Source organism: Scyliorhinus torazame, chromosome 24 (assembly GCF_047496885.1).
Source record: "Scyliorhinus torazame isolate Kashiwa2021f chromosome 24, sScyTor2.1, whole genome shotgun sequence".
Lineage (NCBI taxonomy): Eukaryota > Metazoa > Chordata > Chondrichthyes > Carcharhiniformes > Scyliorhinidae > Scyliorhinus > Scyliorhinus torazame.
In genome coordinates this window covers 4,886,576-4,908,949 of record NC_092730.1, presented here as the reverse complement: position 1 = coordinate 4,908,949, position 22,374 = coordinate 4,886,576, and the positions used below count along the sequence as shown (strand labels likewise).

General features: G+C 59.3%; 1 protein-coding gene and 1 long non-coding RNA gene across 2 annotated transcripts in view; one reads left to right on the top strand and one right to left on the bottom strand.

The window, feature by feature from the left end:
- The window catches only part of LOC140400183 (REST corepressor 2-like), a 1,146,610-nt gene that overhangs the window by 775,833 nt on the left and 348,403 nt on the right, over window positions 1-22,374 (top strand). The window lies entirely within an intron of this gene.
- Window positions 733-21,660, bottom strand: LOC140400082 (uncharacterized). The gene is made up of 3 exons (XR_011938040.1): window positions 21,526-21,660; window positions 21,322-21,437; window positions 733-956 (listed from the first exon to the last, which is right to left on the bottom strand). It is a non-coding gene; the product is annotated as an uncharacterized lncRNA (long non-coding RNA).

Below are 22,374 nucleotides of genomic sequence, written 5' to 3'. Positions count from 1 at the left end.
GACAGCAGTATTAACCTGGGTCCCTGGCACTGTGAGACAGCAGTGCTAACCCGGGTTCCTGGCACTGTGAGACAGCAGTGTTAACCCGGGTCCCTGGCACTGTGAGACAGCAGTGTTAACCCGGGTCCCTGGCACTGTGAGACAGCAGTGTTAACCCGGGTCCCTGGCTCTGTGAGACAGCAGTGTTAACCCGGGTCCCTGGCACTGTGAGACAGCAGTGTTAACCCGGGTCCCTGGCACTGTGAGACAGCAGTGTTAACCCGGGTCCCTGGCTCTGTGAGACAGCAGTGTTAACCCGGGTCCCTGGCACTGTGAGACAGCAGTGTTAACCCGGGTCCCTGGCACTGTGAGACAGCACACTGTGCCACTATGCCAGCCTTTATTTGTTTAACTTTAGTTTGTTGTTTGAGCTTTACTCTGTACAAATAACATCACAATCCCAGACCAGACATTCAAAGATGTGCAGATGAGGGTGGATTGGCCATGCTAAATTGCCTATATGTCCAAAGGATTAGGAGGGGTTACCGGGTTACGGGGATAGGGTGGGGGCGTGGGCTTAAGCAGGGTGCTCATTCCAAGGGCCGGTGCAGACTCAATGGGCCGAATGGCCTCCTTCTGCTCTGTAAACTCTGTGACCAACATCAGGCTGGACTGAAACCCGAATATCTTATTTTAATTTTGTCAGGCTGTGAGGATGGGGCTCCTCGTCCCAGTAATGATTTCACACAAAAATAGGGATATGGTTTATTAAAACAAACTTCATTACTAATGCGGTCACTCAGTGGCAGAATTTGAGCTGAATGTCAGGATAGGACCACGCTGGACAATCTGCAGTTTTCGGCTCAATTTATCACCTGCGGAATTATCCCTTGTCGCCGAATCTTCATTCGCATCCCCCGGGATCCTGTAATTAACAAAGGCCCATGTGGTCCAATTGAACGGAGGCAGGGGTCATCCTGAAATATAAATGATTCAGCTCTCAGGGAGGTCAGCAATGTCCCACCAACAGCAATGTGAGGAGTGGCGATATAAACTGACCTGTGTCGTGTTGGTAAAGGGAGGAATAATTGCCCCAGGACACTGCGGAGGTAACCGGCGATCTCCTGTCGATAGTGTCGAATCTTTCACAGCCGCCTCACCCTCAGTACTGACCCTCTGACAGTGCGGCGCTCCCTCAGTACTGACCCTCTGACAGTGCAGCACTCCCTCAGTATTGACCCTCTGACAGTGCAGCACTCCCTCAGCACTGACCCTCTGACAGTGCGGCACTCACTCAGTACTGACCCTCTGACAGTGCGGCGCTCCCTCAGTACTGACCCTCTGACAGTCCGGCACTCCCTCAGTACTGACCCTCTGACAGTGCGGCGCTCCCTCAGTACTGACCCTCTGACTGTCCGGCACTCCCTCAGTACTGACCCTCTGACAGTGCAGCACTCCCTCAGTACTGACACTCTGACAGTGCAGCACTCCCTCAGTACTGACCCTCTGACAGTGCAGCACTCCCTCAGTACTGACCCTCTGACAGTGCAGCACTCCCTCAGTACTGACCCTCTGACAGTGCGGCGCTCCCTCAGTACTGACCCTCTGACAGTGCGGCACTCCCTCAGTACTGACCCTCTGACAGTGCGGCACTCCCTCAGTACTGACCCTCTGACAGTGCGGCACTCCCTCAGTACTGACCCTCTGACAGTGCGGCACTCCCTCAGCACTGACCCTCTGACAGTGCGGCACTCCCTCAGTACTGACCCTCTGACAGTGCAGCACTCCCTCAGTACTGACCCTCTGACAGTGCGGCGCTCCCTCAGTACTGACCCTCTGACAGTGCGGCACTCCCTCAGTACTGACCCTCTGACAGTGCGGTGCTCCCTCAGTACTGACCCTCTGACAGTGTGGCACTCCATCAGTACTGACCCTCTGACAGTGCGGCACTCCCTCAGTACTGACCCTCTGACAGTGCAGCACTCCCTCAGTACTGACCCTCTGACAGTGCGGCGCTCCCTCAGTACTGACCCTCTGACAGTGCGGCACTCCCTCAGTACTGACCCTCTGACAGTGCGGTGCTCCCTCAGTACTGACCCCCTGACAGTGTGGCACTCCCTCAGTACTGACCCTCTGACAGTGCGGTGCTCCCTCAGTACTGACCCTCTGACAGTGCGGCACTCCCTCAGTACTGACCCTCTGACAGGGCAGCACTCCCTCAGTACTGACCCTCTGACAGGTCAGCACTCCCTCAGTACTGACCCTCTGACAGTGTGGCACTCCCTCAGTACTGACCCTCTGACAGTGCAACTCCCTCAGAACTGATCCTCTGACAGTGCAGCACTCCCTCAGTACTGACCCTCTGACAGTGTGGCACTCCCTCAGTACTGACCCTCTGACAGTGCGACTCCCTCAGAACTGATCCTCCGACAGTGCGGCACTCCCTCAGTACTGACCCTCTGACAGTGCGGCACTCCCTCAGTACTGACCCTCTGACAGTGCGGCACTCCCTCAGTACGGATCCTCCGACAGTGCGGCACTCCCTCAGTACTGACCCTCTGACAGTGCGGCGCTCCCTCAGTACTGACCCTCTGACAGTGCGGCACTCCCTCAGTACTGACCCTCTGACAGTGCGGCACTCCCTCAGTGCTGACCCTCTGACAGTGCAGCACTCCCTCAGTACTGACCCTCTGACAGTGCAGCACTCCCTCAGTACTGACCCTCTGACAGTGCGGTTCTCCCTCAGTACTGACCCACTGACAGTGCGGCACTCCCTCAGTACTGACCCTCTGACAGTGTGGCACTCCCTCAGTACTGACCCTCTGACAGTGCGGCACTCCCTCAGTACTGACCCTCTGACAGTGCGGTGCTCCCTCAGTACTGACCCTCTGACAGTGCGGCAATCCCTCAGTACTGACCCTCTGACAGTGCGACTCCCTCAGAACTGATCCTCTGACAGTGCAGTACTCCCTCAGTACTGACCCTCTGACAGTGCGGCACTCCCTCAGTACTGACCCTCTGACAGTGCAGCACTCCCTCAGTACTGACCCCCTGACAGTGCGGCACTCCCTCAGTACTGAACCTCTGACAGTGTGGCACTCCCTCAGTACTGACCCTCTGACAGTGCGACTCCCTCAGTACTGATCCTCTGACAGTGCAGCACTCCCTCAGCACTGACCCTCTGACAGTGCAGCACTCCCTCAGTACTGACCCTCTGACAGTGCAGCACTCCCACAGTACTGACCCTCTGACAGTGCAGCACTCCCTCAGTACTGACCCTCTGACAGTGCGACTCCCTCAGTACTGATCCTCTGACAGTGCAGCACTCCCTCAGCACTGACCCTCTGACAGTGCAGCACTCCCTCAGTACTGACCCTCTGACAGTGTGGCACTCCTTCAGTACTGACCCTCTGACAGTGCAGCACTCCCTCAGTACTGACCCTCTGAGAGTGTGGCTCCCTCAGTACTGACCCTCTGACAGTGCGGCACTCCCTCAGTACTGACCATCTGACAGTGCAGCACTCCCTCAGTACTGACCCTCTGACAGTGCGGCACTCCCTCAGTACTGACCCTCTGACAGTGCAGCTCTCCCTCAGTACTGACCCTCTGACAGTGCAGCACTCCCTCAGTACTGACCCTCTGACAGTGCAGCACTCCCTCAGTACTGACCCTCTGACAGTGCGGCGCTCCCTCAGTACTGACCCTCTGACAGTGCGGCACTCCCTCAGTACTGACCCTCTGACAGTGCGGTGCTCCCTCAGTACTGACCCCCTGACAGTGTGGCACTCCCTCAGTACTGACCCTCTGACAGTGCGGTGCTCCCTCAGTACTGACCCTCTGACAGTGCGGCACTCCCTCAGTACTGACCCTCTGACAGGGCAGCACTCCCTCAGTACTGACCCTCTGACAGGTCAGCACTCCCTCAGTACTGACCCTCTGACAGTGTGGCACTCCCTCAGTACTGACCCTCTGACAGTGCAACTCCCTCAGAACTGATCCTCTGACAGTGCAGCACTCCCTCAGTACTGACCCTCTGACAGTGTGGCACTCCCTCAGTACTGACCCTCTGACAGTGCGACTCCCTCAGAACTGATCCTCCGACAGTGCGGCACTCCCTCAGTACTGACCCTCTGACAGTGCGGCACTCCCTCAGTACTGACCCTCTGACAGTGCGGCACTCCCTCAGTACGGATCCTCCGACAGTGCGGCACTCCCTCAGTACTGACCCTCTGACAGTGCGGCGCTCCCTCAGTACTGACCCTCTGACAGTGCGGCACTCCCTCAGTACTGACCCTCTGACAGTGCGGCACTCCCTCAGTGCTGACCCTCTGACAGTGCAGCACTCCCTCAGTACTGACCCTCTGACAGTGCAGCACTCCCTCAGTACTGACCCTCTGACAGTGCGGTTCTCCCTCAGTACTGACCCACTGACAGTGCGGCACTCCCTCAGTACTGACCCTCTGACAGTGTGGCACTCCCTCAGTACTGACCCTCTGACAGTGCGGCACTCCCTCAGTACTGACCCTCTGACAGTGCGGTGCTCCCTCAGTACTGACCCTCTGACAGTGCGGCAATCCCTCAGTACTGACCCTCTGACAGTGCGACTCCCTCAGAACTGATCCTCTGACTGTGCAGTACTCCCTCAGTACTGACCCTCTGACAGTGCGGCACTCCCTCAGTACTGACCCTCTGACAGTGCAGCACTCCCTCAGTACTGACCCCCTGACAGTGCGGCACTCCCTCAGTACTGACCCTCTGACAGTGTGGCACTCCCTCAGTACTGACCCTCTGACAGTGCGACTCCCTCAGTACTGATCCTCTGACAGTGCAGCACTCCCTCAGCACTGACCCTCTGACAGTGCAGCACTCCCTCAGTACTGACCCTCTGACAGTGCAGCACTCCCACAGTACTGACCCTCTGACAGTGCAGCACTCCCTCAGTACTGACCCTCTGACAGTGCGACTCCCTCAGTACTGATCCTCTGACAGTGCAGCACTCCCTCAGCACTGACCCTCTGACAGTGCAGCACTCCCTCAGTACTGACCCTCTGACAGTGTGGCACTCCTTCAGTACTGACCCTCTGACAGTGCAGCACTCCCTCAGTACTGACCCTCTGAGAGTGCGGCTCCCTCAGTACTGACCCTCTGACAGTGCGGCACTCCCTCAGTACTGACCATCTGACAGTGCAGCACTCCCTCAGTACTGACCCTCTGACAGTGCGGCACTCCCTCAGTACTGACCCTCTGACAGTGCAGCTCTCCCTCAGTACTGACCCTCTGACAGTGCAGCACTCCCTCAGTACTGACCCTCTGACAGTGCGGCACTCCCTCAGTCCTGACCCTCTGACAGTGCGGCGCTCTCTCAGTACTGACCCTCTGACAGTGCAGCACTCCCTCAGTACTGACCCTCTGACAGTGCAGCACTCCCTCAGTACTGACCCTCTGACAGTGCAGCACTCCCTCAGTACTGACCCTCTGACAGTGCAGCTCTCCCTCAGTACTGACCCTCTGACAGTGCAGCACTCCCTCATTACTGACCCTCTGACAGTGCGGCACTCCCTCAGTCCTGACCCTCTGACAGTGCGGCGCTCCCTCAGTACTGACCCTCTGACAGTGCAGCACTCCCTCAGTACTGACCCTCTGACAGTGCAGCACTCCCTCAGTACTGACCCTCTGACAGTGCAGCACTCCCTCAGTACTGACCCTCTGACAGTGCAGCTCTCCCTCAGTACTGACCCTCTGACAATGCGGCACTCCCTCAGTACTGACCCTCTGACAGTGCGGCACTCCCTCAGTACTGACCCTCTGACAGTGCGGCACTCCCTCAGTACTGACCCTCTGACGGTGCGGCACTCCCTCAGTACTGACCCTCTGACAGTGCGGCACTCCCTCAGTACTGACCCTCTGACCGTCGGCACTCCCTCAGTACTGACCCTCTGACAGTGCAGCACTCCCTCAGTACTGACCCTCTGACAGTGCGGCACTCCCTCAGTACTGACCCACTGACAGTGCAGCACTCCCTCAGTACTGACCCTCTGACAGTGCGGCACTCCCTCAGTACTGACCCTCTGACAGTGCGGCACTCCCTCAGTACTGACACTCTGACAGTGCGGCACTCCCTCAGTACTGACCCTCTGGCAGTGCGGCGCTCCCTCAGTACTGACCCTCTGGCAGTGCGGCACCCCCTCAGTACTGACCCTCTGACAGTGCGGCACTCCCTCAGTACTGACCCTCTGACAGTGCAGCACTCCCTCAGTACTGACCCTCTCACAGTGCGGCACTCCCTCAGTACTCACCCTCTGACAGTGCGGCACTCCCTCAGTACTGACCCTCTGGCAGTGCGGCACCCCCTCAGTACTGACCCTCTGACAGTGCGGCACTCCCTCAGTACTGACCCTCTGACAGTGCAGCACTCCCTCAGTACTGACCCTCTCACAGTGCGGCACTCCCTCAGCACTGACCCTCTGACAGTGAAGCACTCCCTCAGTACTGACCCTCTGACAGTGCGGCACTCCCTCAGCACTGACCCTCTGACAGTGCGGCTCTCCCTCAGTACTGACCCTCTGACAGTGCAGCACTCCCTCAGTACTGACCCTCTGACAGTGCAGCACTCCCTCAGTACTGACCCTCTGACAGTGCGGCACCCCCTCAGTACTGACCCTCTGACAGTGCAGCACTCCCTCAGTACTGACCCTCTGACAGTGCGGCACTCCCTCAGTACTGACCCTCTGACAGTACGGCACTCCCTCAGTACTGACCCTCTGACAGTGCAGCACTCCCTCAGTACTGACCCTCTCACAGTGCGGCACTCCCTCAGTACTCACCCTCTGACAGTGCGGCACTCCCTCAGCACTGACACTCTGACAGTGCAGCACTCCCTCAGTACTGACCCTCTGACAGTGCAGCACTCCCTCAGTACGGACCCTCTCACAGTGCGGCACTCCCTCAGTACTCACCCTCTGACAGTGCGGCACTCCCTCAGTACTGACCCTCTGACAGTGCGGCACTCCCTCAGTACTGACCCTCTCACAGTGCGGCACTCCCTCAGTACTGACCCTCTGACAGTGCGGCACTCCCTCAGTACTGACCCTCTGAAAGTGCGGCACTCACTCAGTACTGACCCTCTGACAGTGCGGCACTCCCTCAGTACTGACCCTCTGACAGTGCGGCACTCCCTCAGTACTGACCCTCTGACAGTGCAGCACTCCCTCAGTACTGACCCTCTGACAGTGCAGCACTCCCTCAGTACTGACCCTCTGACAGTGCGGCACTCCCTCAGTACTGACCCTCTGACAGTGCGGCGCTCCGTCAGTACTGACCCTCTGACAGTGCGGCACTCCCTCAGTACTGACCCTCTGACAGTGCGGCGCTCCCTCAGTACTGACCCTCCCACAGTGCGGCGCTCCCTCAGTACTGACCCTCTGACCGTCGGCACTCCCTCAGTACTGACCCTCTGACAGTGCGGCGCTCCCTCAGTACTGACCCTCTGGCAGTGCGGCACCCCCTCAGTACTGACCCTCTGACAGTGCGGCGCTCCCTCAGTGCTGACCCTCTGACAGTGCGGCTCTCCCTCAGTACTGACCCTCTCACAGTGCGGCACTCCCTCAGTACTCACCCTCTGACAGTGCGGCACTCCCTCAGTACCGACCCTCTGACAGTGCGGCACTCCCTCAGTACTGACCCTCTGACAGTGCGGCACTCCCTCAGTACTGACACTCTGACAGTGCGGCACTCCCTCAGTACTGACCCTCTGACAGTGCGGGGCTCCCTCAGTACTGACACTCTGACAGTGCGGCACTCCCTCAGTACTGACCCTCTGACAGTGCAGCACTCCCTCAGTACTGACCCTCTGACAGTGCGGCACTCCCTCAGTACTGACCCTCTGACAGTGCGGCACTCCCTCAGTACTGACCCTCTGACAGTGCGGCACTCCCTCAGTACTGACCCTCTGACAGAGCGGCACTCCCTCAGGACTGACCCTCTGACAGCGCAGCACTCCCTCAGTACTGACCCTGTGACAGTGCGGCACTCTCTCAGTACTGACCCTCTGACAGCGCAGCACTCCCTCAGTACTGACCCCGTGACAGTGCGGCACTCCCACAGTACTGACCCTCTGACAGGGCAGCACTCCCTCAGCACTGACCCTCTGACAGTGCGGCGCTTCCTCAGTACTGACCCTCTGACAGGGCAGCACTCCCTCAGCACTGACCCTCTGACAGTGCAGCACTCCCTCAGTACTGACCCTCTGACAGTGCGGCACTCCCTCAGTACTGACCCTCTGACAGTGCAGCACTCCCTCAGTACTGACCCTCTGACAGTGCGGCACTCCCTCAGTACTGACCCTCTGACAGTGCGGCACTCCCTCAAGACTGACCCTCTGACAGTGCGGCACTCCCTCAGTACTGACCCTCTGACAGTGCGGCACTCCCTCAGTACTGACCCTCTGACAGTGCGGCACTCCCTCAGTACTGACCCTCTGACAGTGCGGCACTCCCTCAGCGCTGACCCTCTAACAGTGCGGCACTCCCTCAGTACTGACCCTCTGACAGTGCGGCGCTCCCTCAGTACTGACCCTCTGACAGTGCGGCACTCCCTCAGTACTGACCCTCTGACAGTGCGGCACTCCCTCAGTACTGACCCTCTGACAATGCGGCACACCCTCAGTACGGACCCTCTGACAGTGCGGCGCTCCCTCAGTACTGACCCTCTGACAGTGCGGCACCCCCTCAGTACTGACCCTCTGACAGTGCGGCACTCCCTCAGTACTGACCCTCTGACAGTGCGGCACTCCCTCAGTACTGACCCTCAGTCAGTGCAGCACTCCCTCAGTACTGACCCTCTGTCAGTGCAGCACTCCCTCAGTACTGACCCTCTGACAGTGCAGCACTCCCTCAGTACTGACGCTCTGACAGTGCAGCACTCCCTCAGGACTGACCCTCTGTCAGTGCGGCACTCCCTCAGTACTGACCCTCTGACAGTGCAGCACTCCCTCATGACTGACCCTCTGTCAGTGCGGCACTACCTCAGTACTGACCCTCAGTCAGTGCAGCACTCCCTCAGTACTGACCCTCTGACAGTGCGGCACTCCCTCAGTACTGACCGTCTGGCAGTGCGGCACTCCCTCAGTACTGACCCTCTGACAGTGTGGCACTCCCTCAGTACTGACCGTCTGACAGTGCGGCACTCCCTCAGTACTGACCCTCTGACAGTGCGGCGCTCCCTCAGTACTGACCCTCTGACAGTGCGGTGCTCCATCAGTACTGACCCTCTGACAGTGCGGCACTCCCTCAGTACTGACCCACTGACAGTGCTGCACTCCCTCAGTACTGACCCTCTGACAGTGCAGCACTCCCTCAGTACTGACCCTCTGACACTGCAGCACTCCCTCAGTACTGACCCTCTGACAGTGCAGCGCTCCCTCAGCACCGACCCTCTGAGAGTGCAGCACTCCCTCAGTACTGACCCTCTGACAGTGCAGCACTCCCTCAGTACTGACCCTCTGACAGTGCGGCACTCCCTCAGTACTGACCCTCTGACAGTGCAGCACTCCCTCAGTACTGACCCTCTGACAGTACAGCACTCCCTCGGTACTGACCCTCTGACAGTGCGGCACTCCTTCAGTACTGGCCCTCTGACAGTGCGGCACTCCCTCAGCACTGACCCTCCGACATTGCGGCACTCCCTCAGTACTGACACTCTGACAGTGCGGCACTCCCTCAATACTGACCCTCTGACAGTGCGGCACCCCCTCAGTACTGACCCTCTGACAGTACGGCACTCCCTCAGTACTGACCTTCTGTCAGTGCGGCACACCCTCAGTACGGACCCCCTGACAGTGCAGCACTCCCTCAGTACTGGCCCTCTGACAGTGCGGCACTCCCTCAGTTCTGACCCTCTGACAGTGCGACACTCCCTCAGTACTGACCCTCTGACAGTGTGGCGCTCCCTCAGTACTGACCCTCTGAGAGAGCGGCACTCCCTCAGTACTGACCCTCTGACAGTGCGGCACACCCTCAGTACGGACCCCCTGACAGTGCAGCACTCCCTCAGCACTGACCCTCTGACAGTGCGGCACTCCCACAGTACTGACCCTCTGACAGTGCGGCACTCCCTCAGTACTGACCCTCTGACAGTGCGGCACTCCCTCAGTACTGACCCTCTGACAGTGCGGCACTCCCTCAGTACTGACCCTCTGACAGTGCAGCACTCCCTCAGTACTGACCCTCTGACAGTGCGGCGCTCCCTCAGTACTGACCCTCTGACAGTGCGGCACTCCCTCAGCATTGACCCTCTGACAGTGCAGGACTCCCTCAGTACTGACCCTCTGACAATGCAGCACTCCCTCAGTACTGACCCTCTGACAGTGCGTCACCCCCTCAGTTCTGACCCTCTGACAGTACGGCACTCCCTCAGTACTGACCCTCTGACAGTGCGGCACTCCTTCAGTACTGGCCCTCTGACAGTGCGGCACTCCCACAGCACTGACCCTCCGACATTGCGGCACTCCCTCAGAACTGACACTCTGACAGTGCGGCACTCCCTCAATACTGACCCTCTGACAGTGCGTCAGCCCCTCAGTTCTGACCCTCTGACAGTGCGGCGCTCCCTCAGTACTGGCCTTCTGACAATGCGGCACTCCCTCAGTACGGACCCCCTGACAGTGCAGCACTCCCTCAGTACTGACCCTCTGACAGTGCGGCACTCCCTCAGTACTGACCATCTGACAATGCGGCACTCCCTCAGCACTGACCCTCTGACCATTCAGCACTCCCTCAGTACTGACCCTCTGACAGTGCAGCACTCCCTCAGTACTGACCCTCTGACAGTGCGGCACTCCCTCAGTACTGACCCTCTGACACTGCGGCACTCCCTCAGTACTGACCGTCTGGCAGTGCGGCACTCCCTCAGTACTGACCCTCTGACAGTGTGGCACTCCCTCAGTACTGACCCTCTGACAGTGCGGCACTCCCTCAGTACTGACCCTCTGACAGTGCGGCGCTCCCTCAGTACTGACCCTCTGACAGTGCGGTGCTCCATCAGTACTGACCCTCTGACAGTGCGGCACTCCCTCAGTACTGACCCACTGACAGTGCTGCACTCCCTCAGTACTGACCCTCTGACAGTGCAGCACTCCCTCAGTACTGACCCTCTGACACTGCAGCACTTCCTCAGTACTGACCCTCTGACATTGCAGCGCTCCCTCAGCACCGACCCTCTGAGAGTGCAGCACTCCCTCAGTACTGACCCTCTGACAGTGCAGCACTCCCTCAGTACTGACCGTCTGACAGTGCAGCACTCCCTCAGTACTGATCCTCTGACAGTGCGGCACTCCCTCAGTACTGACCCTCTGACAGTGCGGCACTCCTTCAGTACTGACCCTCTGACAGTGCGGCACTCCCTCAGTACTGACCTACTGACAGTGCAGCACTCCCTCAGTACTGACCCTCTGACAGTACAGCACTCCCTCGGTACTGACCCTCTGACAGTGCGGCACTCCTTCAGTACTGGCCCTCTGACAGTGCGGCACTCCCTCAGCACTGACCCTCCGACATTGCGGCACTCCCTCAGTACTGACACTCTGACAGTGCGGCACTCCCTCAATACTGACCCTCTGACAGTGCGGCACCCCCTCAGTACTGACCCTCTGACAGTACGGCACTCCCTCAGTACTGACCTTCTGTCAGTGCGGCACACCCTCAGTACGGACCCCCTGACAGTGCAGCACTCCCTCAGTACTGGCCCTCTGACAGTGCGGCACTCCCTCAGTACTGACCCTCTGACAGTGCGACACTCCCTCAGTACTGACCCTCTGACAGTGTGGCGCTCCCTCAGTACTGACCCTCTGAGAGAGCGGCACTCCCTCAGTACTGACCCTCTGACAGTGCGGCACACCCTCAGTACGGACCCCCTGACAGTGCAGCACTCCCTCAGCACTGACCCTCTGACAGTGCGGCACTCCCTCAGTACTGACCCTCTGACAGTGCGGCACTCCCTCAGCATTGACCCTCTGACAGTGCAGGACTCCCTCAGTACTGACCCTCTGACAATGCAGCAATCCCTCAGTACTGACCCTCTGACAGTGCGGCGCTCCCTCAGTACTGCCCCTCTGACAGTGCAGCACTCCCTCAGTACTGACCCTCTGACAGTGCGGCACTCCCTCAGTACTGACCCTCTGACAGTGCGGCACTCCCTCAGTACTGACCGTCTGGCAGTGCGGCACTGCCTCAGTACTGACCCTCTGACAGTGCGGGGCTCCCTCAGTACTGACCCTCTGACAGTGCGGCACTCCCTCAGTACTGACCCTCTGACAGTGCGGCACTCCCCCAGTACTGACCCTCAGACAGTGCGGCACTCCCTCAGTACTGACCCTCTGACAGTGCGGCACTCCTCCAGTACTGAACCTCTGACAGTGCGGCACTCCCTCAGTACTGACCCTCTGACAGTGCGGCACACCCTCAGTACTGACCCTCTGACAGGGCAGCACTCCCTCAGTACTGACCCTCTGACAGTGCGGCACTCCCTCAGTACTGACCCTCTGACAGTGCGGCACTCCCTCAGTACTGACCCTCTGACAGTGCTGCACTCCCTCAGTACTGACCCTCTGACAGGGCAGCACTCCCTCAGCACTGACCCTGTGACAGTGCGGCGCTCCCTCAGTACTGACCCTCTGACAGTGCGGCACTCCCTTAGTACTGACCCTCCCACAGTGCGGCGCTCCCTCAGTACTGACCCTCTGACAGGGCAGCACCCCCTCTGTACTGACGCTCTGACAGTGCGGCACACTCTCAGTACTGACCCTCTGACAGTGCGGCACTCCCTCAGTACTGACCCTCTCACAGCGAAGCACTCCCTCAGTACTGACCCTCTGACAGTGCGGCACTCCCCCAGTACTGACCCTCTGACAGGGTAGCACTCCCCCAGTACTGAACATCTGATAGGGCAGCACTACCTCAGGACTGACCCTCCGACAGTGCGGCACTCCCTCAGTACTGACCCTGTGACAATGCGGCACTCCCGCAGCATTGACCCTCTGACAGTGCAGCACTCCCTCAGCAGTGACCCTCTGACAGTGCGGAGCTCCCTCAGTACTGACCCTCTGACCATGCAGCACTCCCTCAGTACTGACCATCTGACAGTGCGGCACTCCCTCAGTACTGACTCTCTGACAGTGCGGCACTCCCTCAGTACTGACCCTCTGACAGTGCAGCATTCCCTCAGTACTGACCCTCTGACAGTGCAGCACTCCCTCAGTACTGACCCTCTGACAGTGCGGCACTCCCTCAGTACTGACCCTCTGACAGTGCGGTACTCACTCAGTACTGACCCTCTGACAGTGCGGCACTCCCTCAGTACTGACCCTCTGACAGTGCAGCACTCCCTCAGTACTGACCCTCTGACAGTGCGGCACTCCCTCAGTACTGACCCTCTGACAGTGCGGCACTCCCTCAGTACTGACCCTCTGACAGTGCAGCACTCCCTCAGTACTGACCATCTGACAGTGCAGCATTCCCTCAGTACTGACCCTCTGACAGTGCGGCACTCCCTCAGTACTGACCCTCTGACAGTGCGGCACTCCCTCAGTACTGACCCTCTGACAGTGCGGCGCTCCCTCAGTACTGACCCTCTGACAGTGCAGCATTCCCTCAGTACTGACCCTCTGACCGTGCAGCACTCCCTCAGTACTGACCCTCTGACAGTGCGGCACTCCCTCAGTACTCACCCTCTGACAGTGCAGCACTCCCTCAGTACTGACCCTCTGACAGTGCAGCACTCCCTCAGTACTGACCCTCTGACAGTGCGGCACTCCCTCAGCACTGACCCTCTGACAGTGCGGCACTTCCCAAGTACTGACCCTCTGACAGGGCAGCACTCCCTCAGTACTGACCCCCTGACAGTGCGGCACTCCCTCAGTACTGACCCACTGACAGTGCAGCACTCCCTCAGTACTGACCCTCTGACAGTGCAGCACTCCCTCAGTACTGACCCTCTGACAGTGCGGCACTCCTTCAGTACTGGCCCTCTGACAGTGCGGCACTCCCACATCACTGACCCTCCGACATTGCGGCACTCCCTCAGTACTGACACTCTGACAGTGCGGCACTCCCTCAATACTGACCCTCTGACAGTGCGTCACCCCCTCAGTTCTGACCCTCTGACAGTACGGCACTCCCTCAGTACTGACCTTCTGACAGTGCGGCACTCCCTCAGTACGGAGCCCCTGACAGTGCAGCACTCCCTCAGTACTGACCCTCTGAAAGTGCGGCACTCCCTCAGTACTGACCCTCTGACAGTGTGGCACTCCCTCATTACTGACATTCTGACAATGCGGCACTCCCTCAGCATTGACCCTATGACAGTGCAGCACTCCCTCAGCACTGACCCTCTGACCATGCAGCACTCCCTCAGTACTGACCCTCTGACAGTGCAGCACTCCCTCAGTACTGACCCTCTGACAGTGCGGCACTCCCTCAGTACTGACCCTCTGACAGTGCGGCACTCCCTCAGTACTGACCGTCTGGCAGTGGGGCACTGCCTCAGTACTGACCCTCAGACAGTGCGGTGCTCCATCAGTACTGACCCTCTGACAGTGCAGCACTCCCTCAGTACTGACCCTCTGACAGTGCAGCACTCCCTCAGTACTGACCCTCTGACAGTGCAGCGCTCCCTCAGCACCGACCCTCTGACAGTGCGGCACTCCCTCAGTACTGACCCTCTGACAGTGCAGTGCTCCCTCAGCACCGACCCCCTGACAGTGCAGCACTCCCTCAGTACTGACCCACTGACAGTGCAGCACTCCCTCAGTACTGACCCTCTGACAGTGCGGCACTCCCTCGGTACTGACCCTCTGACAGTGCAGCACTCCCTCAGTACTGACCCTCTGACAGTGCAGCGCTCCCTCAGCACCGACCCTCTGACAGTGCGGCACTCCCTCAGTACTGACCCACTGACAGTGCAGCACTCCCTCAGTACTGACCCTCTGACAGTGCAGCACTCCCTCAGTAATGACCCTCTGACAGTGCAGCATTCCCTCAGTACTGATCCTCTGACAGTGCGGCACTCCCTCAGTACTGACCCTCTGACAGTGCGGCACTCCTTCAGTACTGACCCCCTGACAGTGCGGCACTCCCTCAGTACTGACCCACTGACAGTGCAGCACTCCCTCAGTACTGACCCTCTGACAGTGCGGCACTCCCTCAGTACTGACCCTCTGACAGTGCGGCACTCACTCAGTACTGACCCTCTGACAATTCCTCACTCCCTCAGTACTGACCCTCTGACAGTGCGGCACTCCCTCAGTACTGACCCTCTGACAGTGCAGCACTCCCTCGGTACTGACCCTCTGACAGTGCGGCACTCCTTCAGTACTGACCCTCTGACAGTGCGGCACTCCTTCAGTACTGACCCCCTGACAGTGCGGCACTCCCTCAGTACTGACCCACTGACAGTGCAGCACTCCCTCGGTACTGACCCTCTGACAGTGCGGCACTCCCTCAATACTGACCCTCTGACAGTGGGGCACCCCCTCAGTACTGACCCTCTGTAAGTGCGGCACACACTCAGTACTGACCCTCTGACAGTGCGGCACTCCCTCAGTACTGTCCCTCTGACAGTGCAGCACTCCCTCAGTACTGACCCTCTGACAGTACGGCACTCCCTCAGTACTGACCCTCTGACAGTGCGGCGCTCCCTCAGTACTGACCCTCTGACAGTGCGGCACTCCCTCAGTACTGACCCTCTGACAGTGCGGCACTCCCTCAGTACTGACCCTCTGACAGTGCGGCACTCCCTCAGTACTGACCCTCTGACAGTGCAGCACCCCCTCAGTACTGACCCTATGACAGGGCAGCACTCCCTCAGTACTGACCCTCTGACAGTGCGGCACTCCCTCAGTACTGACCCTCTGACAGTGCGGCACTCCCTCAGTACTGACCGTCTGGCAGTGCGGCACTGCCTCAGTACTGAGCCTCTGACAGTGCGGGGCTCCCTCAGTACTGACCCTCTGACAGTGCAGCACTCCCTCAGTACTGACCCTCTGACAGTGCAGCACTCCCTCAGTACTGACCCTCTGACAGTGCAGCACTCCCTCAGTACTGACCCTCTGACAGTGCAGCACTCCCTCAGTACTGACCCTCTGTCAGTGCGGCACTCCCTCAGTACTGACCCTCTGACAGTGCAGCACTCCCTCAGTACTGACCCTCTGACAGTGCGGCACTCCCTCAGTACTGACCCTCTGACAGTGCAGTATTCCCTCTGTACTGACCCTCTGACAGTGCAGCTCTCCCTCAGTACTGACCCTCTGACAGTGCAGCAGTCCCTCAGTACTGACTCTCTGACAGTGCAGCACTCCCTCAGTACTGACCCTCTGACAGTGCGGCGCTCCCTCAGTACTAAACCTCTGACAGTCCAGCACTCCCTCAGTACTGACCCTCTGACAGGGCAGCACTCCCTCAGCACTGACCCTGTCACAGTGCGGCGCTCCCTCAGTACTGACCCTCTGACAGTGCGGCACTCCCTTAGTACTGACCCTCTGACAGGGCAGCGCTCCCTCTGTACTGACGCTCTGACAGTGCGGCACATCCTCAGTACTGACCCTCTGACAGTGCGGCACTCCCTCAGTACTGACCCTCTGACAGTGCGGCACTCCCTTAGTACTGACCCTCTGACAGGGCAGCGCTCCCTCTGTACTGACGCTCTGACAGTGCGGCACATCCTCAGTACTGACCCTCTGACAGTGCGGCACTCCCTCAGTACTGACCCTCTGACAGCGAAGCACTCCCTCAGTACTGACCCTCTGACAGTGCGGCACTCCCTCAGTACTGACCCTCTGACAGTGCGGCACTCGCTCAGTACTGACCCTCTGACAGTGCGGCACTCCCCCAGTACTGACCCTCTGACAGGGTAGCACTCCCCCAGTACTGAACATCTGATAGGGCAGCACTACCTCAGGACTGACCCTCCGACAGTGCGGCACTCCCTCAGTACTGACCCTGTGACAATGCGGCACTCCCGCAGCATTGACCCTCTGACAGTGCAGCACTCCCTCAGCAGTGACCCTCTGACAGTGCGGAGCTCCCTCAGTACTGACCCTCTGACCATGCAGCACTCCCTCAGTACTGACCCTCTGACAGTGCAGCATTCCCTCAGTACTGACACTCTGACAGTGCGGCACTCCCTCAGTACTGACCCTCTGACAGTGCGGCACTCCCTCAGTACTGACCCTCTGACAGTGCGGTACTCCCTCCGTACTGACCCTCTGACAGTGCGGCACTCCCTCAGTACTGACCCTCTGACAGTGCGGTACTCCCTCCGTACTGACCCTCTGACAGTGCGGCACTCCCTCAGTACTGACCCTCTGACAGTGCGGCACTCCCTCAGTACTGACCCTCTGACAGTGCGGCACTCCCTCAGTACTGACCCTCTGACAGTGCAGCACTCCCTCAGTACTGACCCTCTGACAGTGCGGCACTCCCTCAATACTGACCCTCTGACAGTGCAGCACTCCCTCAGTACTGACCCTCAGACAGTGAAGCACTCCCTCAGTACTGACCCTCTGACAGTGCGGCAATCCCTCAATACTGACCCTCTGACAGTGCGGCACTCCCTCAGTACTGACCCTCTGACAGTGCAGCGCTCGCTCAGTACTGACCCTCTGACAGTGCGGCACTCCCTCAGTACTGACCCTCTGACAGTGCGGCACTCCCTCAGTACTGACACTCTGACAGTGCAGCACTCCCTCAGTACTGACCCTCTGACAGTGCGGCGCTCCCTCAGTACTGACCCACTGACAGTGCGGCACTCCCTCAGTACTGACCCTCTGACAGTGCGGCACTCCCTCAGTACTGACCCTCTGACAGTGAAGCACTCCCTCAATACTGACCCTCTGACAGTGCGGCGCTCCCTCAGTACTGACCCTCTGACAGTGCAGCACTCCCTCAGTACTGACCCTCTGACAGTGCGGCACTCCCTCAGTACTGACCCTCTGACAGTGCAGCACTCCCTCAGTACTGACCCTCTGACAGTGCGGCGCTCCCTCAGTACTGACCCTCTGACAGTGCGGCGCTCCCTCAGTACTTACCCTCTGACAGTGCGGCACTCCCTCAGTACTGACCCTCTGACAGTGCAGCACTCCCTCAGTACTGTCCCTCTGACAGTGCGGCACTCCCTCAGCACTGACCCTCTGACAGTGCGGCACTCTCTCAGCACTGACCCTCTGACAGTGCGGCACTCTCTCAGTACTGACCCTCTGACCGTGCGGCACTCCCTCAGTACTGACCCTCTGACAGTGCAGCGCTCCCTCAGTACTGACCCTCTGACTGTGCGGCACTCCCTCAGTACTGACCCTCTGACAGTGCGGCACTCCCTCAGTACTGACCCTCTGACAGTGCGGCACTCCCGTGGTACTGACCCTCTGACAGTACAGCACTCACTCAGTACTGACCCTCTGACAGTACAGCACTCCCTCGGTACTGACCCTCTGACAGTGCGGCACTCCTTCAGTACTGACCCCCTGACAGTGCGGCACTCCTTCAGTACTGACCCCCTGACAGTGCGGCACTCCCTCAGTACTGACCCACTGACAGTGCAGCACTCCCTCAGTACTGACCCTCTGACAGTACAGCACTCCCTCGGTACTGACCCTCTGACAGTGCGGCACTCCCTCAATACTGACCCTCTGACAGTGGGGCACCCCCTCAGTACTGACCCTCTGACAGTGCGGCACTCCCTCAGTACTGACCCTCTGACAGTGCGGCACTCCCTCAGTACTGACCCTCTGACAGTGCGGCACTCCCTCAGCACTGACCCTCTGACAGGGCAGCACTCCCTCAGTACTGACCCTCTGACAGTGCAGGACTCCCTCAGCACTGACCCTCTGACAGGGCAGCACTCCCTCAGTACTGACCCTCTGACAGTGCAGCACTCCCTCAGTACTGACCCTCTGACAGTGCGGCACTCCCTCAGTACTGACCCTCTGACAGTGCGGCACTCCCTCAGTACTGACCGTCTGGCAGTGCGGCACTGCCTCAGTACTGACCCTCTGACAGTGCGGGGCTCCCTCAGTACTGACCCTCTGACAGTGCAGCACTCCCTCAGTACTGACCCTCTGACAGTGCGGCACTCCCTCAGTACTGACCCTCTGACAGTGCAGCGCTCCCTCAGTACTGACCCTCTGACAGTGCAGTATTCCCTCTGTACTGACCCTCTGACAGTGCGGCACTCGCTCAGTACTGACCCTCTGACAGTGCAGCGCTCCCTCAGTACTGACCCTCTGACAGTGCAGCACTCCCTCAGTACTGACCCTCTGACAGTGCGGCACTCCCTCAGTACTGACCCTCTGACAGTGCGGCACTCCCCCCAGTACTGACCCTCTGACAGGGTAGCACTCCCCCAGTACTGAACATCTGATAGGGCAGCACTACCTCAGGACTGACCCTCCGACAGTGCGGCACTCCCTCAGTACTGACCCTGTGACAATGCGGCACTCCCGCAGCATTGACCCTCTGACAGTGCAGCACTCCCTCAGCAGTGACCCTCTGACAGTGCGGAGCTCCCTCAGTACTGACCCTCTGACCATGCAGCACTCCCTCAGTACTGACCCTCTGACAGTGCAGCATTCCCTCAGTACTGACCCTCTGACAGTGCAGCACTCCCTCAGTACTGACCCTCTGACAGTGCGGCACTCCCTCAGTACTGACCCTCTGACAGTGCGGTACTCCCTCCGTTCTGACCCTCTGACAGTACAGCACTCCCTCAGTACTGACCCTCTGACAGTGCGGCACTCCCTCTGTACTGACCCTCTGACAGTGCGGCACTCACTCAGTACTGACCCTCTGACAGTACGGCACTCCCTCAGTACTGACCCTCTGACAGTGCGGTACTCCCTCCGTTCTGACCCTCTGACAGTACAGCACTCCCTCAGTACTGACCCTCTGACAGTGCGGCACTCCCTCTGTACTGACCCTCTGACAGTGCGGCACTCACTCAGTACTGACCCTCTGACAGTGCGGCACTCCCTCAGTACTGACCCTCTGACAGTGCAGCACTCCCTCAGTACTGACCCTCTGACAGTGCGGTACTCCCTCCGTTCTGACCCTCTGACAGTGCGGCACTCCCTCAGTACTGACTCTCTGACAGTGCGGCACTCCCTCAGTACTGACCCTCTGACAGTGCAGCACTCCCTCAGTACTGACCCTCTGACAGTGCGGCACTCCCTCAATACTGACCCTCTGACAGTGCGGCACTCCCTCAGTACTGACACTCTGATAGTGCAGCACTCCCTCAGTACTGACCCTCTGACAGTGCGGCGCTCCCTCAGTACTGACCCACTGACAGTGCGGCACTCCCTCAGTACTGACCCTCTGACAGTGCGGCACTCCCTCAGTACTTACCCTCTGACAGTGCGGCACTCCCTCAGTACTGACCCTCTGACAGTGCGGCACTCCCTCAGTACTGACCCTCTGACCGTGCGGCACTCCCTCAGTACTGACCCTCTGACAGTGCAGCGCTCCCTCAGTACTGACCCTCTGACTGTGCGGCACTCCCTCAGTACTGACCCTCTGACAGTGCGGCACTCCCTCAGTACTGACCCTCTGACAGTGCAGCACTCACTCAGTACTGACCCTCTGACAGTGCGACACTCCCTCAGTACTGACCCTCTGACAGTGCAGCACTCCCTCAATACTGACCCTCTGACAGTGCGGCACTCCCTCAGTACTGACTCTCTGACAGTGCAGCACTCCCTCAGTACTGACCCTCTGACAGTGCGGCACTCCCTCAGTACTGACCCTCTGACAGTGCGGCACTCCCTCAGTACTGACCCTCTGACAGTGCGGCACTCCCTCAGTACTGACCCTCTGACAGTGCGGCACTCCCTAAGTACTGACCCTCTGACAGTGCAGCGCTCCCTCAGTACTGACCCTCTGACAGTGCGGCACTCCCTCAGTACTGACCCTCTGACAGTGCGGCGCTCCCTCAGTACTGACCCTCTGACAGTGCGGCACTCCCTCAGTACTGACCCTCTGACAGTGCGGCACACCCTCAGTACTGACCCTCTGACAGTGAAGCACTCCCTCAGTACTGACCCTCTGACAGTGCGGCACTCCCTCAGTATGACCCTCTGACAGTGAAGCACTCCCTCAGTTCTGACCCTCTGACAGTGAAGCACTCCCTCAGTACTGACCGTCCGACATGTTGATTCCCGCAGAATGGCCGCTGTATTGATGCTGTGCCCGCTCCGAGCGCCGCGCGCTCCTGCAGGCCTCACTGACGCCCCTCCCCCACCCTCGCCCGCGGGAAATGCCTGTCCAATATTTAACCTCGCCGCTCTCCATCGCTGGTACTCACCACTGGTGAAAGCAGAACATACAGAGGTTCGGATAGGTCAGTCCGTTTGTCCCACAGACAGGATTCCCAGTATCCTTATTGGAGCAGTAATCATGGTAGATCCCTTCGCAAAGTGGCTGTGAGCGGTGAGATGGTCATTGATAATCATCACGTCAATACCTAGAAACCAATTCAAACCTTGTAGCTGCAAACGGTCAGACTTACCTCAGCCACCACGGCCAGATCTGGAAGAGAATTGGACAACGTGTCGATGATTCCGGTTTGGCGGAGTCGCCCCAGTGTCGTTGGAGGGCATTCGGCCCGTCCTGTCTGCCCCAGCTCTCCGACCGAGCTGCTGACCGAGTGCCCCCCCCCTCCCCCCCGTGACGCTGCACACTCTACCTTTCCCCAGCAACGGCCGAATTCTCTCCTGAACCGGCCTCCACCAGCACCTCAGCCCGGGCTTCCCTGACCCTAACGCGGTGGCACAGCGGTTAGCACTGCTGCTTCACAGCTCCAGGGTCCCGGGTTCGTTTCCCGGCTTGGGTCACTGTCTGTGTGGAGTCTGCACGTTCTCCCCGTGTCTGCGTGGGTTTCCTCCGGGTGCTCCGGTTTCCTCCCACAAGCCCCGAAAGACGTGCTGTTAGGTGAATTGGACATTCTGAATTCTCCCTCCGTGTACCCGAACAGGCGCCGGAATGTGGCGACGAGGGGATTTTCACAGTAACTTCATCGCAGTGTTAATGTCAGCCTACTTGTGACACTAATAAAGATTATTATTATTAACCGTGGGGGTGGGGAGGGGTGGTGGGGGTGGTGGGGTGATGCGGTTGGGATGGGGTTGGGGGTGGGGGGGTGGGGGTGGGGGGGTGGGGTAGGGTGGGGGCGGGGTGGGTGTGGGGAGGGGGGGGTGGGGGTGGGGAGGGGGTGGGGTGCGGGTGGGGGTGGGAGGGGGGTGGGGTGGGGGTGGGGGTGGGGAGGGGTGGGGGTGGGGAGGGGGGTGGGGGTGGGGAGGGGGTGGGGTGGGGGCGGGGAGGGGGTGGGGGCGGGGGAGGGGGTGGGGGCGGGGAGGGG